Source organism: Arvicanthis niloticus, chromosome X (genome assembly GCF_011762505.2).
Source record: "Arvicanthis niloticus isolate mArvNil1 chromosome X, mArvNil1.pat.X, whole genome shotgun sequence".
NCBI lineage: Eukaryota > Metazoa > Chordata > Mammalia > Rodentia > Muridae > Arvicanthis > Arvicanthis niloticus.
Window position 1 is genome coordinate 33257757 of NC_047679.1, and position 15128 is coordinate 33272884.

General features: G+C 39.6%; 1 pseudogene; it reads left to right on the top strand.

The window, feature by feature from the left end:
- The first annotated feature begins 1547 nt into the window (after positions 1 to 1547).
- On the top strand, positions 1548 to 2818 carry LOC117694685 (glutamine synthetase pseudogene; annotated as a pseudogene).
- Positions 2819 to 15128: the final 12310 nt, after the last annotated feature.

The following is a 15128-nucleotide window of genomic DNA, read 5'->3' on the forward strand; positions in this document are numbered from 1 at the left end:
AATCAGCTGGTATCCATTTATTCCCCACCTCATAAATACAAAGAGTTGAGCTAGAAAAGAATGAAGACGAGGAGACAGGAGAATCAGAACTTAACATTGGTCTTAGCTACAAGTGAATTCAAAGCCAGTCTGGGCAATTTAATGAGACCCTGTCTCAAAAAAATGTTTTTAAAACTAGGGACATAGTACAGTAGTAGAGCACTTGTCTATCATATGCAAGACCCTAATTTCAATTCACAGTACAAGAAAGGAAGAGGGGAAATGGAAGGAGGGAGAGAAAAAGAGAAAAGAGAATAGAGGTGAGGGGGAGGGAAGGGGGGGATAAGAGGAAAGGAGATTGTCTTACTTAGGGTTTTAAAGCTGTGAACAGACACCATGACCAAGGCAACTCTTATAATGGAAAACATTTAATTGGAGCTGGCTTACAGGTTCAGAGGTTCAGTCCATTATCATCATGGTGGGAAGAATAGCAGTGTCCAGGCAAACATGGTGCTGGAAAGGTAGTTGAGAGTTCTCCATCTTGATCTAAAGGCAGAAGAATGAGATTGTGTACCACACTGGGTATAGCTTAAGCAGAGGAGACCTCAAAACCCGTCCCCACAGTGACATATTTCCTCACATGGCCACACCTATTCCAACAAGGCCATACTTTACTTTTTTAAAAAAAATTGAATATTTTATTTATTTACATTTCAGATGTTATCCCCTTTCCCCACCCCACCCCCATAAACCCCCTATCCCATCCCTCCTCCCTTTTGCTTTTGTACCATTTTAATTACATGCATGTATTAAGGTCAGATCTAGGCTGAGGAACTAGCAATACAATAGATGTAAAAAGTCAAGGAACAAGCAAAACAATAAACAAAGTCCCATGATCACTATTTCTAAGAGCTTATCAGGATGACCAAAATACCTAAGCCTACAAGGCCTCCCTATGAGTCAAGTATTCAAACACGTGAGTCTAAGGGAGCCACACCTATTCAAACCACCACAGAAATTTTAGGTGAAACTGTCATGATAAACATTTTTGCCTGGCTTCAATCAGGCTTCCTCTATCTTTCTCAAGCTTCATAAACAAATATTTAACTTGAATGGAAAAAAAAATCTTATAGGAAAACGTCAAATTCCTATCAAATTGGCTGTCTTAAGTGTGTGCTCCAATTTCATATTCTTTCTCTAAAAAAAGAAAAAAACCCAAAACTGAAAACACACCATAAGAAAGCCTAAATCCAAATGAAAACAAACAACAAGTGATAGGTTTTGATATTGTTTGTTTTGGTTTGTGTTTGTACTTTGTTTTGGTTTTGGTTTCAGTTTCTTTTATATATATATATATATATATATATATATATATATATATATATATATATATATGAAGTTGGGTTTTGGGAGTATCTGGGAGACATTGGGACTGGGGATGAACAAAATATATTGTATTAAGAATTTTAATAAAGGCAGAACGGTGAATGGGAGTAGAGCATAGTGTCCGAATAGCACACCCATCTCCTATCCACTCTTAGCCTCACCTCTCGTGGCCTATTCACCCATCCATCATCCGGCCGGTCACCGTTCTGAACATCTTCCACCATGGCTACCTCAGCAAGTTCCCACTTAAACAAAGGCATCAAGCAAATATACATGTCTCTTCCCTAGGGTGAGAAAATCCAAGCCATGTACATCTGGGTTGATGGCACCAGAGAAGGACTATGCTGCAAGACCCATACCCTGGACTGTAAGCCCAAGTGTGTAGAAGAGTTACCTGAGTGGAACTTTGATGGCTCTAGCACCTTTCAGTCCGAAGGGTCCCACAGCAACATGTATCTCCATCCTGTTGCCATGTTTTGAGACCCCTTCCACAAAGATACCAACAAGTTGATTTTGTGAAGTTTTCAAGTATAACCGGAAGCCTGCAGAGACCAATTTGAGGCACACCTGTAAATGGATAATGGACATAGTGAGCAACCAGCATCCCTGGTTTGGAATGGAACAGGAATATACTCTCATGGGAACAGGTGGCCACCCTTTTGGTTGGCCTTCCAATGGCTTCCCTGGACCCAAGTTCCTTATTACTGTGGTGTGGGAGCAGTCAAAGCCTATGGCAGGGTTATCCTGGAGGCTCACTACCTGGCTGCTTATATGCAGGAGTCAAGATCACAGGAACAAATGCTGAGGTTATGCCTGCCTGGTGGGAATTCCAAATAGGACCCTGTGAAGGGATGCAAATGGGAGATCATCTTTGGATAGCCCGTTTTATCTTGCATCAAGTGTGTGAAGACTGGGATGATAGCAACCTTTGACCCCAAACACATTCTAGGGAACTGGAATGGTGCAGGCTGCCAAACCAACTTTAGCACTAAAGCCATGCAGGAGGAGAGTGGTCTGAAGTACACTGAGAAGGCCATTGACAAATTGAGCAAGAGGCACCAGTACCACATCCATGCCTACAATCCCAAAGTGGGGCCTGGACAATGCCCAGTGTCTGACTGGATTCCATAAAACTTCCAACATCAACGACTTTTCTGCTGGTGTTGCCAACCACAGCGCCAGCGTCCGCATTCCCTGGACTGTCAGCCAGGAAGTTACTTTGAAGACTGTTGGCCTTCTGCCAATTGTGACCCCTATGCAGTGACAGAAGCCATCATCCGCACATGTCTCCTCAATGAAACTGGCGACGAGCCCTTCCAATACAAGAACCAAGTGGACTAGACTTCCAGTGATCTTGAGCCCTTCCTAGTTCATCCCACTTCCCAACTCTTCCCTCTCCCTGTTGTCCCCACTGTAACTCAAAGGATGGAATACCAAGGCCTTTTTATTCCTCTTGCCTAATTAATCTTGCTTTTATTGGTCAGAATAGAGGGGTCGAGTAATTAATCTCTACACACCCAACCTTTTCTTTCCTATCTAGCTTTCTAGTGGGGAGCAGGAGGGAGAGGAGAAGGGTAACCCACTGCTTCATCTCACCAGGAATGCATGTCCAGTAGGCATAGATGTCACAAAATGGGTGTGCTTGTGGTGAAGGAAGACTTTTCTTTTCTTCAGGATAGTTGAAAGGGCTGGTCCAATGGCTTAGATTGACATTTCCCCTGTTGGTAGAGAGCTGCTGGTGTTTCTTCAGGGGAAACCAGCTTTCAGTTCCAAATGGAAGTCAGATGAGGAGTTGGTTTCTTGTGCCATGCTTCCTTAGATTGGAGGAGTGGAATTTATCCCCTCCGTGAACACAACTCAGTGTGTCACCTGATGGATGGCCCCACTGTAAAGGAAGAAAAAAGTTGGCATTTCTTGGTCCTCCATTTATAACACGAAGCGGAGTAGTATTTTTATATTTAAATGTTAAAAACAAAAAAGTTATATATGTGGATGTGTGGATATATGTTTTTCTAATTGAGAGAATCATCCTATTCACCGGGTGCCAAGTTTAAGGAGTTTGGTTTAGAAGTGGGGCTCTCTTGAGGTAGGGGTGGGGATGCAGTACCCAGAAAGTTGGTTATCTTGGGGGCTCAGCTTCATTACTGCTTAGGGTTTCCCTGCCCACTCTGCAGGAGCAGATATTGGACAGGTAGCCAGTGGGATGCCACTGTTTGCTACTACCTGTCCCTGGGCTTAGGTTTAGGGGATGCGCATATTTAATCCACACATGAGTTAGAAGTATGAGTTGGCAGGTCAACTTGAACATTGTTACTGACGGGTGGGTGAGTGGGTGGGTGTTACTGGGGTTATTTTTTGGTGGGACTAGCATGTCACTAAAGCAGGCCTTTTGATATATTAAATTTTTAAAAGCAAAAAAAAAGAATTTTAATGAAGATCTTATTAATGTGGGCTATCTTTAATTTAGGGCACTTTAAACATATACAATGTCCAGATGGCTGATACAGTTATAAGATTACTTACAGGTCCCAAATAAAGAGAACTGAGTCCCTTTCTACTTTAAAAATTAAGGAGCAAAATGAATTTGGGGGGATTCTTTCCAAGGCAAGCAGAACAATCTATATATAAACCAATAAAGTAGAATTATCTTCCAATACACATGTGTAAGCAGGCTTTGAGAGGATTGCACAGCTTCCACAGCCCATTCCAACCAATCTGCCTTTCAGTTGTGGATATATCCATAAGCAAGACTGCATATTCAGGAACCTGGATGCACCAAAGTAGTAAGAAAGATCAAGTTGACGGCATAGATTCTGAATCTTAGACAGCAACATCTGAAAAATGACTTGGCACCTCTAATGCACTTTTACTATCTTTATTAGTTTTATTGTTGCTGTTACAGACTACCTGATGAAAGTAACTTGAAGAAGGAAGAATTTAGTTTGACTCATGGTTGGAAGGGATGAATCTGTCAAGGAAGAGAAGGCACAGAAACATGAATGTAAAGTGGCTAGCAATACTGCATCTGCAGTCACTAATCAGGGAGATGAATGCTGGTTCCCCACTTCACGTTCTCTGGCTTTTTTTTTTTCAGCCAGAGAGACCATACAGCCTATTCAATGTGCTGCCTACATTTAGGATGGGCCTTTCCTCCTTAGTTACAATTTCTGAAAACCCTTTCACAGACATACTTAGAAGTATGTCTTCTATGTAATTCTAAATCTTATTATGTTGAAAGTATACATTAACAATCATTTCAAATAATTCTATGTAAAATATGACATATGCCTAATAATAAATAAGCTATCATGTTCTATATCAAATTAAGTTTTATAGCAATTAAGTTTTACACCATCATTTTTTCCTGAACAGACAGAGAGATTATTCTCCAGGCAACCACTCACATAGTTCTTCAGGATTATATATAAATGGCTATCTGCTGATTCTTGACAGGGTTAACTTTCCAGTGTGAGTCAAGCAGAAATTTGACTATTTGTTAAGCACATACAATATGGTGTGTCAGTTCTTCCAAATACAACAATATCATCATTTAAAGGTTCTAGAAGTTTGCTCTATAGACTTGAATCTGCAGATCTCATGGACTAATGAGAAATCACATGCAGGTTTACATCACTACAAGATGATTGGTATTTATTATTATTATTATTATTATTATTATTATTATTATTATTATTATTATTCTCTTATACAATACATCTCAACTGCATTTTTTTTCTTCCTTCTACTCCCCTCATACCCCCACCTCTGCCAGATCCGAGTGTTTCCCTTCACAAAGGAGCAGTTCTTCTAGGGATATGAACAGAACACAACATAACAAGATACAGTAAGATTAAGCATAAACATTTATATCAGGGCTAGGTGAAGCAACCTAGTAGGAGGAGAAGGGTCTGCAGAGCAGTTTAAGGAGTCAGAAATAGCTTCAGTTCTACTGTTAGGAGCCCCACAAAAACACCAAGCTAACAATCAACAACAAATATGCAGAGGTCCTAGTACAGACCCATGCAGGCTCAGTGATTGCTGTTTCATCTCTATGAGCCTTACTTAGTTGATTCTGTGGTTGAATCTGTGGACTGTGTTCTCCTGATATCCTTGACCCCTCTGGCTCCTACAATTCTTCATCCTGTCTCTTCCATTGGGCTTCCCTTAAAAAAATTAGTAAGAGATAGACAAATTGTTCCTTAGTAATACATCAGGTTTAATGAGTGGAAACACTTACTGTACTTTAAGTGCTATTATTGGCAGGTAAGCTCTGAATTGTATTGAGAAACCAAAGTTACCTTTTGGAAGATACAGAAAAAGCCATATGGAATGATATCTTCAACTTGCCAATCAACAAGACATCAAAATACCATGAAAGCATTGAAGGTAGTTTGAAGTAGCAGGCCCTTCTGTCACCTAAAGCTAGCAGAACTGTGATTTCCATTGCCAGCATATGGACCCTGTGGAATTAAGTGAACTAAAATTGGATTAGAAAGAAAGTACCCCAATGGAGCCCTTCTAAGAGAAGGGAAAGCCTCAGAATCCTGGCTGTTTAGAGTATATCTAATATCCTGCCAGAAGCTGGATCCACAGAGCCTTCAAAGGAAGGCAAACCTCAGTAATTAGATTTGTGTAGGAGAAGATGGTGATGGAACTGCTTTGCAAGGGAAAGGATCTTGTTTACTAAGGTCAGTCTGTAGCATCTCAGTAAGGAACAAAGGTAGATGTTTTCCTTCATCAAGGGTGGTGTTGTGCAACAGTCTTCTGAGCATAAGGACCATTACCCTCATCATCACAACAGCAATGACTACTCACAAGCAAGTCTCAAAATGGCCCCTATTGACATTCTCACATAAACAGGGTCGATGGGGAGGGTCATTAGATCCTCAGCTGAGTTTTCAGCTACTCCTTCTTACACTTCTTGGCCATAAATATGTAATTTTCACCTCAGGGGAGTATAGTCTCATGATCTCCCTAGGTGCTACATGATTCAAAGTGTGGAAGATTATTCAAGGAAGAGGACCCCATTTGTGTAATTTAGGGAAAGTTATCAACCATGCTGGAGTAAAATGTCAGTAGTGTAACTGTTTGGTGTAGCCAGTGCTCTTGGAAGTAACTCCTCACCCATGCTTTTATAAGTAAGTTCAATAAACCCACTGGTTCAGCAAAATGAACTTAGATGACATCATTACATTGGTCATCATAGGTCATCGGTATCTATCTGAAGTGAGTAGCCATTTATGTCTCACATCAATGAACTAGAGATCATTTCCTTCAACCATGCTCAAGTAATAAAGAGTGTCAGAAAGTTTTACTTACGTCTTCTGTAGTTAGTAAGACCTAAGAGTGAATATGTGACTGTACAAATAAAGCCAGGAACCAAGGGCTGACAATGCCCAGCCAAAAGACACAGCAGGAGGGCTGACTTGAAGAGGAACTATACTTTCATCACATAAAAGAAAAAGTCTGTAACTTCCACATTCCACATGAGAAGCCTGAGAAAGTAAAGGTATTCGAGGTACTTAAAAGGACTGAAGAACAACCACAGATATAACCTCAAAGGATGGGTTACAAGGAACTTAGGAACAAGGGAGTATCTACTGGCTATTCATAGAAAACTGTGAGCAGATCTAACAACCTGAATTCCTTTTCAGGAAAGACATAAAATATGCCTGTAAGTGCATGAGGTGAGGGTTCCCTCTGCTCATGGCATCAAAGATAACATCCAACCATGGCAGCAAAATATGCTCTTCCCTATTCTCCTCTCTCTCTCTCTCTCTCTCTCTCTCTCTCTCTCTCTCTCTCTCTCTCTCTCTCTCTCTCTCTCTCTCTCTCTCTCTCCTCTCTCCCTGCCACACTAAGAACTGCAGTGAAAGAAAGGGGATAACAGGAAATGTCAAAAGAGTTCTTGTATCTATCTATGCTACTACACATATATTGCTCCCAAGACTACAAAACTCGGGAAAGCTCTATTTTGGAGTAGGGAGACTCTAAAAATAGACAAAAATACATCAGTAAACAAATGGTAATGAGGACTTCTGAAGGTTCCCCCCAAGATACATATATAAAAAAACAGGTGTCCAAAGCATTTACTACGTGTTTATAGAAGAAAGTTACTGTTTATGACCACCAAAGGATGTTCAACAAACTACTAATAGTGACCTGTATGGAAAAATGTCCACCATTGACCAGAGAATCGGCCTTCCTTCCATCCAACAATATTAAAAACTTATACGAAAGAAACCATTCTCAGAAAAGGCTTGGCATACCCAGTTGTATAACATCCTGCTTTACATAGATGATTCGAAAAGCCAGGCACTGTGTTACAGCCTGTAGGGCCTTCACCTGTATTTTTCCTACAAAATACTATTGCTTTAGCACTGCATTAAGTTAGCAGGAGTTAAAAATCCCATAGGGTTGATCTGCCAAAACCTCTGGGGCAATGAGCACCCAGTTCCTGTGATAGTTCAATTACTTGGGAGCTTGAGACCCTGCATAAAGACAAAACACAAAGCTAGGCTTAGGCTTTCTAGACTGGCATGAGGTCCATGGAGCCATAAATCCTGGAGTGCTGCCATGCTGTGTTATGAATAGAAGAAACATTCATATGCAAGAAACTCATGTCCAGCAAAATGAAGTTATAGCCAACACTGGTCATCTAGATGCATCAAGCTCTGGGGAACTCAATATCCAACAGATATTTTGAGGGATCTTTCAATTCATGAATATGCTCATTGAGAGAACATAGAAGACTAAATATCCAGGCTTTATAATATGCAAATGCCACACTGGAGATAATCCAATAAAATTTTTTCTTGTAGGAGTTGGAGAGCTGGATCAATGGATAAGAGAGTGTACTGCTCTTTCAGTGGACTGAAGAGAGAGAGAGATCTTTTTAAAAAATTACCACGAGGAGATGGTGGCACATGCCTTTAATCTCAGCAATTGGGAGGCAGAGGCTGGTCCAATATTATGAATCTAAGGCTAGCTTGTGTTACACAGACAGAGTGAGTTTCAGGACAGCCAGAGTAAAACAAAGAAACCCTATCTCGAAAACCAAAAGCAAGCAAACAAAAAATTACCTCAGATTCTGCCTCAAAATACTAGGTGGATGGGCTCTGAGACATAATAACACAAGGTTGACCTCCAACCTTCACATGGATACCTACACATATGTACACATATATACACACAACGCCCCCACATAGAAACATACTTGTACTTATACATCCTAATCTTCCCCCCCCCCAACAAAGAAGATGCTTGCAATGTCTGTTTTAGTCTAATTGGTATTTTATACCACTACTTCGTGAAAAGAAACTAACCACATATTTAACACAGAGGATTTTGAGGAAAAACATGAAAGTTTTCTAGTAATAAAATCATACAAAGCAAAAAATAAAATTCTCAATGCATAGTTTGGTGGGGGCATACCTGTAAACCTTGCACTCAGGAGACAGAAGCAGGAGAATCAGTGCTAGTTTGAAATCAGCCTGATCTACATAGTGAGTTCCAGGATAGTGAGGACTCCATAGTGGACCCTGACATGCTCAACCTTAAATGAGACTTCTATATTATACCCCTCTACCCTCTGCAAAGGCTCAGGAAACCTTAAGTGAAAAGCAGTGAAAAGATAAGAGCACCAGACCGGGAAGATTGCTAAAGAACAGTGTATTAAGGGCGTGGGAGGGCTGCTATGCCGAAGAAATGTAGCTATGATTACCTACACAAGACTTGCACATGATCAAGCAGGTCAACATTCCAGCATGGAGGGAGGGAGGGAGGGAAAGAGGATGGGATGGAGGGAAGGGCTCACAAGGCACCACCAGGGTTGTGGATCCTGGCACATTCCAGTGGGCAGTCAGCCATACATCCATGTGCGTATGAGCAGCAGTAATTTGACTCTGCGAGTTCTTTTCTAAAAGAAAGAAGAGATAAAATTGGAGGGTACAATGTAGTCAGGTCTAGGAAGAGCTGGAGGGAGGGAGAAGGGAGTGAATGTACTCAAAATATATTCATATTTGTGTATGGAATCCTCAAAGAATAAATTTTAAATAAAATAAAAGTTTAAAAATGAAGGAAATAAAGAGAGAGGGATAAAGGGAGGATGAGAGAGAGAGAGAGAGAGAGAGAGAGAGAGAGAGAGAGAGAGAGAGATAAATGAGGAAATTCTTACTGATAGCAACTAGGTGGATTAAGGTCCACTAGACAGAAAGATAGAGACAGTGACATATGTTGAAGATCCCTATACACCCTAGCAATTACAAGAATAGGGTACAGGGACACTTTTTTTTTTTTACCCCGTATTTTTCCCTAGCTCAGCTTTTTCTCTTTCCCTGTGACATTAATATTTTTCATTTCTTTTCCCTTTTTCACTCTGATTTTCCAAGGGATGTTGTAAAAAAAAAAAAAAGCAGCTTTAATCCTACTAAGACTTTCTTAGGGGTGGTAGACTATTTAGTCAGTCCTAATAGAATCAATTCCCCTAATCCTGTATTCTGTATGTATTTTATTCTAGCTTGGTTCCTGTTTTGCTAAAACGTTCTGACCAAAAGCAACTTGGGGAGTAAAAATTTTCTTTGGCTTACACTTCGATGTCATAGTTCATCATCAGTGGAATCCAGGGCAGGAACAAAGGTATAAATTGGGGGCAGGAAGTAAGGCAGAGACCACAGAAGCATGCTGCTTACTGGCTTGCTTCCAGGTTCATATTCAACTACTGTTTCTTATAGAGCCCAGGCACATACACTCAGTAATGGCATTGCCCTGGTGGGCTGGGCTGTCTCACATCAATTAGCAACTAAGCAAATGCCCTGCAGCCATACCCATAGACCAAAATGATGAAGACTCAACTGAGGTTACCTCTTCCCAGATGTTTCGACTTTGTGTCAAGTTGGCAAAAAACAACCCACACAAGGACTTTCCTACTAAAACCCTTGAGCCTCTACTAGGTTCTCCTCCCTCCTTTTTCATAATCAGCTTCTCTCATGTACAAATTATACATCCCTTAAAATGAGAAATACTTGCAAATCTTTGTGAACTTCTGTTGTATAAACATTTCTTTAGTATGTTATCAACAATACCATCAGCCAAAGAGAAAGGAAATGAGTTGTAAGTCATCAAAGGTAAATTTTTATGAGAAAAAGATTTGAAGAAAATGAAAACGTGGTCAGGTATACTGAAACATGCCTATGATCTCAATGTTTAGGAGACAAAGGATTGAGGACTACAAGTTCAAGGGAGAAAGGGTCAGGGCAGTCTAAACCACATAATGAGACCTTATGCCCCCCACACACACACACACATACACACAAAGAGGTAAATGAAACACAAATCTGTGTATATGTTTGTATATACATATGTATGGGTGTGCATACAGACATACATATTGTATAAAAATTGTGTGTGTGTGTGTGTGTGTGTGTGTGTGTGTGTGTGTGTGTGTGTGTGTGTATTTTAGTGTCTAAATCTGAAGAGAGGCAGGCATGTTGGCCCCATGCCTTTAATTCGAGTTCTTGGGAGAAAGAGGCAGATAGATCTCTATGAGTTCAAGATCAGTCTGCCTACATAGTGGGTTCCAGGTTAGCCAAGTTTAAACAGTGAAACCCTGACATAGAAAATCAAATAATGTTGATAAATACATAAATAAAATATATATAGCAAGCTCTTATTTTGTGATAAAACGAAACCTAAGCTATGTGTGGTGGCCCACACCTGTAATCTTAGCACTTGGGAGGTTGAGGCAACAGCATCACCAGGAGTTCCAAGCTAGTGCGGGCTACAAAATGAGACCCAGATTTTAAAACAAACAAACAACCCTAAAGGGGGGAAGGTAAGCCAGGGATAGCAAGGTGGTTCAGCACGTGCTGCCTAGCCTGAAAGCCTTAGTTTGATCCATGAGATTTACATGGTAGAGGGAGAAAACCAATTCCCAAAAGGTTTCATTTAACTTCCACGCACATGCTATAACACTTGGGCCACATACATATATATGCAAAATAAACACATGTATTCAAATGTTTTTATTGGATATCTTATTTATTTACATTTCAGATGTCATCCCCTTTCCCCATTTCCCCTCCCTAGAAAACCTCTATCCCATCCCCCATCCTCCTTTTTGCTTTTATACCATTTTAATTACATGCAAGTATTAAGGTCAGTTCTACTGCTGATAAAATTACCCATGGCCTGAGGTCAGTATTTCTATTTTGGTCAAGCTTTTAAAATGGCATATATAGTTTTATCATGCTAACTCTTTTTGTCCTGGGAATACTTTTATTCCTGCCCATCATGTTAAAGCTTTTCTTTAACAACACCAACATGTTGGCAGCTAAAATGTTTTTTAAAAGAACCCAATTTTAGAATGGACAAACATAAAAATACATTTTTCCCAGAATAAAAATTACCATGAATAAAATACAATCAAAGGATATTCAACATCACTAGTTATTAGGTAAGCAAATAAAGATCATAATGAGATCCCCGTGTCACATCTAATAGGATGACTATAGTCAAAAACAATGACGGTATTAAATATTAGCAAAGATTTGGAGAAATGAAAACTCTCAGATGGTTATGGGATTCAACTGGTACAGTTATGAAAAATCACTTCTGAGAGCCCTCGGGAAATCAAACATGGTTAACTAAAGGTCCAGTAATTTAAGAATAGGTAATGTACCAGAGAACTGAAACATAAGTTCATACAATTATCCTTGAGTACACATAAAATATTATTCATAAGATTCAGAAAGTGGGAATAATTCTATCAGATGGTAAATGCACAAGTAAAATTAAAAATAAATTTATAATAGAATATCATTCACCTAATTTTTTAAAAACTGAAATATTGGGGGCTGTGGTTATAACTTGGTTGGTAAAACACTTACCTAGGATGCAGGGGGAACTCTTGAGTTCCATCCCCAGCATAGCATAAACCAGGTGGTCCATGTCTATAATACTAGTCCTCTGGAGATAGAGATAAGAGGATCAGAAGTTCACGGTCATTCTTGGCTACATGCCAAGTTCACTGCCTTCTCTAAGTCTCAAGGAATATTGGTAAAGATGGGCCAGAAAGTGTATAAAAAGCTGGAAGACAGGGTGAAAGGTTGTGAAATGCCATCCTCTAGAATTGATACAGCCAGGCTTCAATGGATAGTTTCAAACCCTTGGAAATACAGGCAGCCCTGGTTAGTCACAATGTGTCACAAGACTAAACTAGCAGACATGAACACTCTAGAGAGACTTGTGGGGAAGAATGGGATGGACAGGAGGGGTAGAGAGTTGGGAGATGGTGAGGGGTGAGAGTAGTCAATATGCACTGTATATCTGTGTAAATTTAGGAGGTATGGTATGTGGAACAGTCAGAAGGTGGACAGGGAGAGGAATAAAATCTAGACTGTAAAAAAGATTAAATGAAATTTTAAAACAACAACAACAAACTTTTAAGATTTCTAAAATTTAATCTACCTTCCCCAGGTCCCTGAATTAGTAAATACATTCACATTTGACATGTTTGTGGTTTACTAAGCCTCACCCCACACCAAAAATTCCTAGTCTGTAACTTAAATTGTTTCTTTCACATGCTTTTAGAAGGGCCGGAGACATGACTCAGTGGTAGAACATTAGCCTAGAATGCACAAGGTCCTGAATTCAATCATTGGAAATCTAGAAGAGTGTGCTTTTAGATCCTAGAATTGAACTTGTTTGCCTTTTTCTCCATTCATTTTCATTTAAAGAAAAAGAAATTGGGCCAGAAGGAAGATTCATGTAAGCCTGACAACCTGGCTTCAATTCCTGGAACCCACACGGTAGAAATTGAGAACCAACTCCTACTAGTTGTCTTGTGACCACCACACATGTGCTGTGACATTTGTAGGTATACACACACACACACACACACACACACACACACACACACACACACAGAGTACAAGAACTAGATTGGTTTGGGATGTGGTTCAAAGAGTCTGAGGCTTCTATAGAATCAGCTCAGGCTCACTTATCTTACAGAAGACCAATATGGACCTTTAACTTTCTACCAAGGAGGCTGCAGGAACAGCAGCCTGCTTCCTTGAAAGGTCCCTTTAAATGTGTCAAGCTTGCTTCTCCTTAAGAGATCTGATACTTAAATGGAATATAAGATATGACAATGTAAGGCCATTGACTAGGTTTTTCGTTTTTGTTTTGGTTTTTATTTTTGTTTTGGTTTTTTGTTTTGTTTTGTTCTATTTTCATGTGCCTACCCTCGTAGTCATTGGTTACAAGGGACTTCTTTTTCTATTCCAGTTCAGTCTCAAGAAACGCATATATTTACTGGAACCCCAACATCTTGATGATTTATGAACACTGGAAGTAAAACTAATTCTCACTTGCCACATTTAACTCCCAGTTTCCAAAGGCTTCAAGAGCTAATTATAGCCTTGGAAATATATAGAATGAAACTCAAATTCAGTTTTTCTGTCAGTAGTTCCTCTGAATATCACTGGTTTCTTTTATTGGTAAAGTTATCTTTGTCTCTGTTTTAAAATAGATAAAGTACAAGAAAGTAAAATACTAGTTTTCTCTATCATCTTTTATACCAGTGATTCTCAACCTGTGGCTCATGACTCCTTAGGCAACTGCCCATCAGAAAACAGATATTTATATTACAATTCATAACAGTAGCAAAATTACAGTTATGAAGTATCAACTAAAATGATTTTATGGTTGGTGGTCACTAAAATGTGACCCTATATTAAAGGTTCACATTAGGAAGGTTGAGACCCACTACTTTATACCATGCTTCACTTCTGGTATAAATTACTAACCGGTAAAGAAAACCATTAAAATATCTTTTCATATATGTAATAGTCCCTGGTGTCTTAAGCAAACTTCATGTGCATGGCAGTAGCATTTAACCACTCTGAACTTCAACCCTGAGGGCCTTAATTAAATGCACTTGGAAGTTTTAAGCCATTCTACCTTTCCTGGGCTTTCCTGGGTTTGCTGGTTTATGTGCAGAGTAGACTTATCAATGAATGACTTAGACCCTTATCTGACCCCATCCTTTCAACTGAACTGGGACTATCAAACACAGCTAGGAAGTGGGCTTGATAGAAGAATCCTTTTGAATGTTGAAAAGAGGGAAACTGCACAGCCCCTCCTTAGGAAACTTGGGCCTGATTTAGGATGTAGACTTTAATTTTCTTTAAGAAACACATTTTTCTATATGACCAAATGAATTTATATTGGTAATTATTAGATTCTTTGCAGAGTGCTAGATACTTTATACTTCTGCAAGATTCTCATTTTTAAAGCTCTGCATCCCTTCCTTACCTCTGAGATTCTGTCTCAATAAAACTACATGCTTTCTAAATAATCTACCACATAACAAATTATGTGCTTCCTCTTTTTATTATTATTTTATTCCTTTTAAAATATAATTCTTGGAAAATGGCAAATATGTATACTATTTATCTTGAGCATATCTCCCCACTGCACCTCCTCTTGACTTTCAACATATCTCCCCTCCAACTTCATGTCTTCTTTTTTGTGACCCACTGAGTCAAATTAGTGCTGCTCATGCGTGCATAGGTGTTGAGCCATTCAATGTGGCATGGGCAACCTATCAGAGGCCACACCCCCATAGAAAAGTGATTCTAAAGTGACTCCATCCTCCAACAGCCATCAACTGCCACGTACATGAAACACCATACAACATGAAAGAAAACATTCTGAATTAAGTGTGGTAACTCTTGCCTATGGTTCTAGCACTTAGGAGGTCA